Source organism: Trichosurus vulpecula, chromosome 4, assembly GCF_011100635.1.
Source record: "Trichosurus vulpecula isolate mTriVul1 chromosome 4, mTriVul1.pri, whole genome shotgun sequence".
Taxonomy (NCBI): domain Eukaryota; kingdom Metazoa; phylum Chordata; class Mammalia; order Diprotodontia; family Phalangeridae; genus Trichosurus; species Trichosurus vulpecula.
The window spans coordinates 44736476-44747335 of record NC_050576.1 but is presented as its reverse complement, the minus strand read 5'-3'; positions in this window follow the sequence as shown (position 1 = coordinate 44747335).

The following is a 10860-nucleotide window of genomic DNA, read 5'->3' as shown; positions in this document are numbered from 1 at the left end:
CAGGGAAGTTAATTGACTCACCTAAGTCACACAGGTAATACCTGCCAGAGGTAGAATTTGAATCTAGGTCGTCTGTCTCCAAGGGGCAGCTAGGTGGCACAGTGGCTGGAGTACCAAGAAGACTCATCTTCCTGAGTTCAAATTTGTCCTCAGACATTTATTAGCTGTGCGACCCTGAGGAAATCACTTAACTCTGTTTGCCTCAATTTCCTTATCTGTCAAATGTGCTGGAGAAGGGAATGTTGAACCATTCCAGTATCTCTGCCAAGAAAGTTCCAAGTGGGGTCACAAGGTGTAGGACACAGCTGAAAATGACTGAACAATGACAACCAACAAACAAACAACAACAAAACTCCTCTGCCTCCAAAGCCAGTACTCCTTGGGGCAATGAGCAATTAAATGCTTGCTTTTGGTCCCACACGTATTCTGTGTCAAAGGCTCAGGGCTTCCTGATTCCAAGGCCAATTTTCTATTCCCTACTCAACTCCACCTCTTACTAAACTTATACCTGTATTCTATTTGTGTATTGCCTTGGTTCTCCTCACACATGAGCCCACAGAAAGCTATTGTAGCTCAAAGTACTTGGTAGGTTTGCATCTACTCAGATTCATGACTCGCAAGAACCCATCAATGTGTAACATTGTTTAAGAGCAAATGACATTTCATCAAACTAAGTGACAATAAAGATCCTCTCCCCAAAACACACAGGGCTATACTCTCCCACAGGTTAGCACACCACCAGTGTGGGAGGGGAAACAAGCAGAGACCATGAATAACCAGGGTAACTCAAACCTCTCATGCTACAGAGTCTCTGGTAACATCATTAAGATGACTTCTGGGCTGCTCTCTGATGCACATTCACATTGGGCTGCTCTCTGATGCACATTTGTATTGGGCTGCTCTTGCTCTCAGCTACCAGGTATGGCTTATTTGTTGAACAGAAATAGCATTTGGTAGGGTTTCAACTCTGAGAAGCTCAGAGTTTAAGGCTACAGACTTTATGAGCTACAGACAGAACCATATCGAGATGGACCCAGCTAGTTAGATAGAAAGAAAAGTCCTCATGCCCTTTGTCTTTTGGATTCTTTTTCTTTTGCTGCTCATGTTCTTTCAGTACAAACTCTTATTTGACTAAAAGTGAAATTCCTTTCAACTTCTTTCAATTCCATGATTCCTGTGTAAATTGCATGGGTCCATGTAAAATAGAGGGGCTGAAGGGGAAGATCCTGAAAGGGGTTGGTGACTTTTGTCTTGTTCCTCCCTGCCCTAGGAGCTAAATTGTTGCTTTTCCCAAATTTGCAAAGTAATAGGTTAAAGGGGAAAAGTCCTTCTGAGATACTTATGTGGCACTGTGTTGATGCACTCTTTCACTTACTTTCAATCTCTCCTTGTCTACTGCCTTATTTCTTACTGTATATTGTAGACATGCTCATGTCTCTTCCATCTTGAAAACAAAACAAAAACCCTCTGACTTTATCCTTCTGCCCCCATTAGTCCTACATTCTGCCCTTCACAGCTAACTTTCTCAAAAAAGAACATCTATCATAGGTGCTTCCACTTTTTCTCCTCTTACTGTCTTCTTAGCCTCTTACAATCTGACTTCGAACCTCATCATTCCACTGAAATGGCTCTCTCTAAAGTTACTAATGATCTCTTAGTCGCCAAGTCCAATGGCCTCTTCTCTATCCTCATGCTCTTTGCTGTCTCTGCAGCTTTTGACATTATTGATCTTCCTTGTAACTCTCCTCTCTAGGTTTTTGAGACACCACTCTCTGCTGGTTCTCTTCCTACCCATCTGACTGCAGTCTATCCACTGTACCACCTAGCTGCCCCGAGTATTTATTAAGTGCTTACAGTCAAACATTGTGCTAAGAGCTGGAAATATGAAGAAAGGCAAACAATATATACGCAGTATGAGTAAGAGGTAATGTCAGAAGAAGAGGCTAGGAATGGCAGGTGAGAAAGGATTGCATTCTAGGCTTGGGGAATAGCTAGTAAAATGTGCAATTGGGAGACGGAGACCACGTCTGATGAATATCAAGAAAGCTGGTGTTACGGATAGTAGCATAAAGGAAGGGAGTAAAGTGTAAGATGAATAGAAAGGTAGGAAGGAGCCTTGTTATAAAGGGCTTTAAATGCTAGGAGGATTTTATATTTATATTTAATCCTGGAATTAATAGGGATCCACTGGAGATTATTGAGTAGGGAAGGGAAGGGACCAAAGGTGACATGGTCACCAAAATCACTTTGGTGACTGAGTGGAAGATAGATTTAAAACAGGGAGACCAACCAAAAGCAATTGTAAGAATTCAGGTTTGAGGTGATGAGGGCCTATTCCTGAGTAATGGCAGAATCAGAGGAGAGACAGGGGAGTATACAAGAGATGTAAAGTAAAATTGACAGGACTTAACAACATATTGGCTGTGGGTGTGGGGTGATATGGAATGAGGAACTGAAGATGACACCAAGGCTTTAAGACTGAGTAGGGTGGTGGTACCTTGATAGTACTAAGAAAGCTATGAAGAGAGGAGGGTTTGGGGGTGGGCTAAGATAATGAGTTCAGTTTTAGACATATTAAGTCCTAAGATATCTATGGAACATCCAGTTGGAGTCCATCAGGAAGTTGGTGATGTGAGACTGAAGCTCAGGAGACAGGATAGGGTTGGATATATAATCTGGGAATCACCCATAGAGAGTTGATAATTGATCCCACGGCAGATGATGAAGTAACCAAGTGAGATAGTATAGAGGGAGAATAGAAGAGAATCTTGGACAGAGCCTTAGGAGACAACCACAATTAGTGGGTGTAATCTGGATGAAGATCTAGCAAAGCAGAATGAGGAGTAGTCAGATGGGCAGAAGAGACCAAATGTCATGAACACCTAAAGGAGAGAGAGTAACTCATGGAAGAGAATGACTGACAGTGTCAAATGCTTATTGGGTTCAAAAAGAACAAGGATAAAAAAAGGCCATTAAATTTGGCAAATAAGACTTGATCATTGGTTACTTCAGAGGGTACTTTCAGTTGAATGACCATATCAGAAACCTCATCACCTGTCATTTGGACTATCAATTAATTAATTAGTATTCCTGCCTCCAGTTTCTTCCTTCTCTGATCCTTTTTCCATACAGTTGACAAAATCATCTTCCTAAAACACCAATGTGAAAGATTGCCGAGGGAGAATTGAGAAGAGAGAAGTGCTGAACATAGATGGCTTTTTCAAGGTACCTAGCCATGAAGGGAAGGAGTGGTCTATATCTCTCCTCTCCTTCATGCCTAAATACATTGGAAAAAGCCATAATAGTTAGTGGGAATGATCAAATTAAATGAGGGTTTTAAAACAGAAGCCTACCTTGTAACAAAATAGATAGACTCAAAGCAGATCGATTTATTGGCCAAGTCTTTGCCCTCTGTACCTTTAAGACCGCTGATCTCTCCTTCCTCCTCCTTGATACTCTATTTTTGGCTTTCCTCCTACTTGTCTCTTTGGAGTTTCCTAACTGTCTGCTTTCTCATTTCCCAAGTAATATCTCCCCTATTCTGACAGGTTTTCTCCTGGGTCCTCATCTTTCCTTTCTTTACACTCTCTCCCCTGGTGAGCACGTGGTCTCTATTATCATCTTTATGTAGATGATTCCCAAGTTTATATATCCAGACCTTATCTCTCTAACTCTCTTGAACTTCAGACCCATACCTGTAACTACCTTAATATCTCACTACCACCCCAATATCACTGTGTATAAAACAAATCATAATCTTCCCATATGTCCTCACCTTTTCCAAACTCCTCTCCTTTTGTTCCTGCCTTCAGAATGTCAACTATATTGTCCCCCTCTCTTTACGGACATAGTTGCCATCCTGATTCAGGCTTTCATCACTTGCCACCCGAACTATTATAACAGTTTGTTTAATGTATATCTCCCTCCAGTTTCCCTTTCTCTAATTCCTTTCCCACATAGTTGACAAAATAATTTTCCTAAAATCATATTGCTCAGAAATCTTGTGGGAGCTTAGAACTTGTGGTTCTATGAAGAGGTAAATAAGTGGTAACGTTAACTTAATCCTTTTGTTTCATTATGCTTTTCTTAATTTGGTTCAATTTGTGTTTTAAATATGCATTTGAGACTTGAATAATTGAGAATTGCCCACTGCTCAAAGGAAGAGTGTGATCAGTGGTTGGGGGTATGAGACAAATGACCGAGGGACATATATACCTCCAGATGGCACAAGAGCATTCGACAAAGTCAAGGATGAGGCCAAGGAGGGAAAGATATCCAGCATGCCCCTGGGTCTTGCTGATGCTTTAAAGAACCAGGCATCTGGTTCTATACTCTTCCACCACCCCCTGGCGGTTCAGTTTGAATCACTATTTTTTTCCAAATAGGAAGGTAGCATGTTATAGAGGATAGAGAGCTGGTCTCAGAGCCAGGAAGATCTGGGTTCAGGTCCTGCCTCTGACACATGCTGGCTGTCACTTAAACTCTCAGTGCTTTGGGTAACTGTAAGACTATAAGCTGCTTAGGAAAAATGCCAGCCTGCTTTGTTATAGAGAGTTCCTTCATCATCGAGTTCCCTATACTAGTAAAACCACTGGTCCAGTCCTTATCCCTTTATAATTTTCCAATTGTAGGTAGACCCTCTTGTGTTTAACATAATACACATTCATTTAAAAGCATTACAGAATGCATAGTTGTTTTTAATTGATACAGATTTTCTCAATCAATGAATATTAATAATACAGGTACTATAATACAGGTACTGTCAGAGGCCACAAAAGTTTCTGACATGGATCCATTTCAGTTCAATTCATCAGACATTCTAAGGTCTTACTATGTCCTAGAGGTTGTGCAGAACACTGGGAATACAAGAACAGAACTGAAAAAGTCTCCGCCCTCAAAAAGGACATTCATTCTACCAGAGGGAGAACGTATCTATGCTCACAGCTAAGTCAATAAAAGATAAGTAAATATTGGTGTAATGCATATGCTCTGGCCTTACTCTGTCAGGGCCAGGCCAACTGCCTTTCAGAGTTCTAGAGTACATCGAATGGTTTGTGGGGTAGCTTTTGTGTCTCAGTTTGCATTAAGCCCCCCTCGGACTGTATTCATCACTTTTGTTAGGGGCCAACAACTAGAGCCCTGCCTCCATTTAGCCACTTAAACATTGGGTAACTTTTACAAAGGAATATTTACTTCAAAGCTATAGCAAGAACAAATACATAGCATTCTCCCCCAACATCTCCAGGGCATAATCTCCCTGATACGATCTTAGTCTCTGGGTGGAGGTGGGATTGGGTCTAGGCTCACACAATCCACTAAGTTCACGTCCAAAATTGGCATCATTGCTAGCTTCTTCAGGGCTGGAGTCCCGAGGGTCATGCCAGATGGGTCATGCTTCATACTCCTCAAGGCATCAAGGCTGGGGTGACCATAACACCCAGCCTGCATTCCTGGACTTCTGGATTCCTGTGGCTTCTGCTCCAGCCTTTGGAATTCCTCAGAGCCAGATACTCCTTATCCCCCACCTAGCATGGAAAAGAACAAATTAAAAGGCCAAGGTGGCCTGTTCCTCAGGGGATATATGATGTTGTGGGTGGAGGCCCTATGGTCCTTCCCCTTATCATATGGTATCATTTGATGCTAGAAAAGAAGTCAGTTCCTTTCCCAGATTTGAATGCACCAGAAAGAAGTGGTCCAGAACTGAGTCGTGTCTTTTTTGGGGGGGGGGAAGCAATGAGGGTAAAGTGATTTGCCCAAGGTCACAACAGCTAGTACACATCTGAGGCAGGATTTGAACTCAGGTCCTCCTGACTCCAGGGCCCATGCTTTATGAGGTCCTTTTGAAAACAGTTCCAGATATGTATTCAACGTAAAAAGGCTCCTCCAAACATGTGGTAGCCAATTGGAACTAGTTATAGAATGGACACACGTGATCCAGTCATCACAATTCTCTTGGAAACAGCTCCTCAGCATCCTTCACCTGGTGATGGGGTCTGTAAGTGTGCCAGGCCTTCCCCCTCTACCTTACAGAGGTAGAGGTAAGATAATTTGAAAAGAGAGAAACAGAGACAGAGGGAAATAGAGGGGAGATAGAAAGGGAAAGAGAAAGAGAGAAAGACAGAGGCAGAGAGAGAGACAGAAGGAGAAAGAGAGAGAGAGAGACAGAGACAGAGAGAGACAGAGATACAGAGAGATAGAGAGAGTGACACAGAGAGAAAACTGACAGAAAGAGTGAATAAGAAAAGAAGCACTTGAGTTGAATGTTGGAGGAAAATAAGAATTCTGAGAATGAGAAGAAAGGTGGAAATACATTCCAGGAATGGAGAATTGCCTATGCAAAGAAAAAGCTGGGAACCAAAGCAATGGAAAATTGGGTGAAGGAACCAGAGGAGGTTTAGCCTGCGGAACGGAAAACTCATGGGACATAAGCACTGCCTTTAAATATTTGAAGGATTGTCATGTGAAAGACCGACTGGACAGCCTTGCTTGGGCTCCAAGTGCAGGACCAGGATCAACAAGTGATAGTTATAAAGAAGCTGATTTGGGGCCAATGTGGGAATGATTCCTAAGGATTAGATCGGGGTGGGGAACCTGCACCTGGAGGCTGCATGTGGCCCTCTAGGTCCTCAAGTGCAGCCCTTCCTTTAGTCAAAGTCAAAGCCCTTAGCACAGAGCCTGGTACAGAGTAGGTGCTTAATAAGTGCTTTTTCTTTATGTCCTAGATGACATCAGAATTCCCTTTCAACTGTGAAATTTTATGATTTTGCATATGTAAGGATGGGAGTCCATTGATTGTCCCACCTAAGGGCATGGCAAAATCATGTGGGCACTTGGGAGCTAATTGCTAAATTTTCAGTATGAGGACTTAAGTGACAATCACTACAAATAAGAACTCGATTCATTGTTTTGTTGATTTCTAGGCTTAAGAAAGTGATGGAGAAAATAGTAATAATGCAGCTTAAACTTAAAAGTGTGTTATATGTACATTTTCAAAATTTGGAAACATTTATGAGCATACTCCAGGTTCCACCTCACCCACATCAGTGAGAACATCTTCTTTACTGAATCATTTGATCATTCAATCAGAATAATCTATGAACAAGGCCTGGGCACCTCCTTGAAGCAATAAAAAATATGTCAACTAGGTGCTAAAGGAAGTCTTTTCTCATTGTGTAGGGCCTTGGTAATGGCCTGCAGGGCCTGTATAAAATCCATGAGCTAGTTCAGAACCCACGAAACTTGAGTGCTGAGCACTATGGAGGAGAGAATATTCAGGCTAAACCCTGAGAAGGAATTGATTGAGGGGGAAGCAGAGCGTCAGGCCTCAGCTTGGGCCTCAATCTCCATTCTTCCCCTTTAACCAGGAGCCTGTTTTGTGAATTTGGGAAGTTTGGGAGATCTGAGGCTTCCCATCTCCCCATGACGTTCCCCATTTTCCCTGGAACAGCTAATGGCAGAATCCATATCAGGAGCCAATTGAAGGCTTTACAGAGAGCCTTGAAGAAAATCTCCCTTAAAATTGTAGAAAACATAATGAGGACTCTGACAGAAGGACTTTGGAAAGCTTTGAGTTACACCCATTGCCACTTGTGTGACCTAATATTGAACCCTCTTTCCCTGGACAATAAAGTACTTGTGGGATAATATATTATATTTGGGGAAATGTTTTATAACAAATGTTCTTATGCCTCTTTAGTCAAGTTTTCATTTTTGGTTATTTCAGTAGTATCTGACTATTCATGGCCCCACTTAGGGTTTTCTTAGCAAAGACACTCAAGTAGTTTGCCATTTTCTTCTCCAGCTCATTTTACAGATGAGGAACCAAGGCAAACAGTGGTAAATGACTTGCCCAGGGTCACACAGATAGTTAGTATCTGAGATTTGAAGTCTGGAGGAGGAATCTTCCTGACTCCGGGACCAGCACTCTGTCTACTGTACTATCTGGCTGCCCCTGTAAGAGCTAGCCAAGGTTAAGTGGTCAAATAGAATAGGGTTGCTAGTCATGGGAGAGGAAGGGAAAAGCCAGTTTTTGAATTGATGGTAGTAGAAGAGATGCCCTGACCCCTCAGGCCTCCGTAGAACCTGAGTTATGAGATGTAACTAGCTTGGCTCTGGAAGAGGGAGCCATAGTATGTATTATACATGAGGAAGAGCATGCCCAGATCATAGAGCACATAGATGGGAAGAAAGCCTAAGAATCTTGGAATGGTAGGCAGGGACCAGGTCGTGAAGAGCTTTAAATCCCAAACAAGGGACTTTATACTTGCTCTTGGAGACAATAAGAAGTCACTGGAGTTTATTGAGTGAACGAATCATGGATTTAGTTCTGTTTTACATCTCACTTACTGTCATTACTAGGCCATGGTTATTCCTCAGAACAAATGGAAGATGTGCTCCCACTTCCATCAGTTTGCTGTGGGATTAAATAGTAGGCTACTTACAAGTTAAGTATAAACGCACCTTATCAGGGCAACTCTTATTTTTGGGAGGATCTGTATGGTGTAATATCGGTTACTTTGATCACCCCAATGCCTGAAGGCAGGTCTGGTACATTTCTACCCCTCCTCCGGGGTTTTCTGGTGATCTTAGGGGGATGGGGGAGTCTCTCTGTTTCTTCCATTGGCCCAAGCCCTCACTGTGTTTTCTCCAGTTTTAGGGGTCTATGCACCCCAGGTCCATTTAAGCACTTACCAGTCATATTACTTCTACAGAGGAATATTTACTGCAAAAGTGCAGCCGGAACAAATATAGAACTATGTCCCCCCAAACCTCCAGGGTGTTATCTCCCCTTTGCTGGGGGTGTGGGTGGGGGTGGGGGTGGAGAGTGGGGGAGGTGGCTGGGAGGAAGATTCAGTTCCAAGTCCCAAGGCCACCTTGGGCTTGTATCCTGGGACCTTGGGTCCTTAGGGCTTTCCTGTTGGGATGGTTGCAACCGTACTGCCTGAAATCCTAGGTTCCAAGGTACTCAAGGTTCAAGTTCCCTGGTTGGGGACTTCAGTCCCCACACTTTCGTGTTCCCCAGACAAGGACAAACAACACAGCCCCAAACAAGCACATATCTCAGGGTCTTAGGGCCTCAGGGCCTACAGGGAGGGGAAAATGGCCCTCAGGCCCTTCTTCTTAGCTTCTTTATGGTAGCCCAGCTGTGAGGAACCGGTGGCATCTTTGGATGCTGCAGTTCAGTGGAGAACCAGCAGATGGCAGGAGTGACTTGCCCAGTATCACCCAACCAGTGTGGATTTGAACACAAGGGTTATTGGCTCTACTGTTTTATCTACCACATAGCACAGTCTTTCTGTTTTGCAGAATTCTTTGTTGTTGCTGTTGTTGTTTTGTATCCTCAGTGTCTAATCTAATGCCTTGCATATTGTAGGCAACTAAAAAAAATTTTTTTAGGCTGAATTGGTAAGGAGAGATGGAGCTCACAGAAAAAGCATGTAATTATAATACAGTATATCTTAGGGTAGGAAAAGTGCTGATTTTGGAGCCAGAAGACTTGGGTTCAAATCTCCACTCTTAAGCAAGCCATAACCTCTCTGAGCCTCAGTTTCTCTTTCTGTAAAATGATGAGCTTGGTTGAGATGACTCTAAGTTAGTTACCTTCCAACTGTAGATCCTAAGGTTCAATGCTATAGTTATGTCATGTGGCTGGCTGGTAATAGGCTTTCTTTATTTTGCTGAAATAAGGATGCTGATCTGTAAGATGAAACTTGGAAGCATACAATGTTGGGTTAGCTCTTTTCTTAAAGAAATATTTCTCTTTGCACTAGAAATATTGGTAAGAGAATTCACAAAAGATGACAAAAGAGATTTCCTGAATAACTGGTCAACAATTTTGTTTATGTAAGTGGATCATTTGGCTCAAATATTCCCAGGGGATACTTTAGGGTTCACTGACACCAAACTTATCTCTCATCTTACTCCACAAGCCCTCAGGAGGTAGTTTGAATGTGGAAGAATGTTTGACGTCATTGTAACTTGTGTGCTGACCTTACCAGGCAGCTTTTCTCCCTTAGAAGAATTTATAGACGGTGCCAGAATCAATCTGAATTTTAACCAGATTGTTTATATCCCAATTTGTTCCTAGGGATAAATCCAAGGCATGCTTTTCATCAGGGACATTCATCCCGATTGACATCTGAGAATGAGACCAACTCTCACACTTGGGTTCACAGATCAGAAAAGTGATTGATTGAATCAAGAATGGCTAGCAAAAGGTACAAGGCCTTGTGAATTGGTCATGTAATTGCCCACCAAAGAAAGTGTCATGAGGTCCTTCAAAGATGATATATCTTTCCCTGAAATAGTTGGGCTCATGTATAGGTAGGTCAGTCAGTCAATAAATATTTATGAAGCACCTACTATGTGCCAGGCACTGTGCTAAGTGGTGTGTGTATGTAGGTATGCATGTTAGAGGGTGTCACATGAACTGCTGTCGGATCCCCAAATAGGCAGAAAGAAGGGAATAGTGGGATACTTCTGGGACATGGGTAGTTTTCTGCTTTCTTAGACAAACAAAATAATGCGATATTTTCCAAATTGCCAGTTCAGCATCATTAGTGACTCACAAAAGATTCAGGTGGCTCATTTCACTCCCATTCTCCTGACCCTCGATGTGCAGCCCTTTTAGTAGTATCAGAAGAGTTGAGTTGGTTGTTTGATCAAGGACAGCGAAGAAAAATATACATACATTCAAACCTTCTGGCTAACAGTCTTAGGATCAAAGGGTTTTGCTTGAATCTTGAGTTGGAAAAGACCTCAGGGATGTAATCTAGCCCTCCTCTCCCATTTTACAGATGAGAAAACTAAGGACCAGGTCCCAGAAGCAGAAAGCATCAGAGATGGGATCCGACTCCAGGT